Source organism: Sinocyclocheilus grahami, unplaced genomic scaffold, assembly GCF_001515645.1.
Source record: "Sinocyclocheilus grahami isolate Dianchi unplaced genomic scaffold, SAMN03320097.WGS_v1.1 scaffold37.1, whole genome shotgun sequence".
NCBI classification, from domain to species: Eukaryota; Metazoa; Chordata; class Actinopteri; order Cypriniformes; family Cyprinidae; genus Sinocyclocheilus; species Sinocyclocheilus grahami.
The window spans coordinates 1,313,662-1,314,721 of record NW_015505216.1 but is presented as its reverse complement, the minus strand read 5'-3'; positions in this window follow the sequence as shown (position 1 = coordinate 1,314,721).

Below are 1,060 nucleotides of genomic sequence, written 5' to 3'. Positions count from 1 at the left end.
AAAAATAAAAATAATAATAATAATAATAAAAAATAAATAAAATAAAACCCTTTCAATTCAATACAAAACATTATTCTATAAATGCAGTTAAAAAAAGGACAACATTCTCCCTTTCCAATCCACAAAAGTCACATCTGGTATCTCTATGAGTACAAAACCTTAAAACTAAAAAGTGCTTTAATAGGATTCACAATGTACTCACCTTAGTTATACAATATTTTTTAGGCAACATCCATGGCATATATATTTACACACAGTGCACTGAAATTATTTCCAAAATGTTTTTGAAGAAATTAAATTATTATCCTTTTAGTAAATTCCTAATTAAGTAATTATTCCATCTCCTGTCTCTAACATGTATTATTAAAGGGGTCATATGACGTTGCTAAAAATAACATTATGTTGTGTATTTGGTTTAATGAAATGTGTTTATGCGGTTTAAGGTTAAAAAAACACATTATTTTCCACATACAGCACATTATTGTTTCTCCTCTATGCCCCGCCTTTCTGAAACGCATTGATTTTTACAAAGCTCATCGGTCTGAAAAGCGAGGTGTGCTCTGATTGGCCAGCTATTCAGTGCGTTGTGATTGGCCGAATACCTCAAGCGTGTGACGGAAATGTTATGCACCTTACCATATTGTGATGCCGTGTCCTGGAGAGACAAAAACAATAAAACCCATTACAAACGAGGCATTCGTTGCATCCAGTGGGGACATAATTACTGATTATAATGACTTATACTGTGTTTTTACGTGTTGCATATCGCGCCGCGTAAACATAAAACCATGTCTGCATTTGTGATCGGAGAAATGACAAACAACAAGTTCTACACTGCTCAAAACTCGCGTTTGAATAATCAGTGGCAAATTCTTTAAATATAAAAAAACGTACTTACAGGCTGTGAGTCAGATGCGCCAGACTGTCCTTGCACAGCTGGAACTGCCCCACTTTATAGAAACAGTCTTTGAGCACAGACGCATTGTAGGCTACTCTACCAGGATCAGGAAACAGTCCTCCATAAAATGTGCTGCACACATTTGAATATTTGGGTTGAACT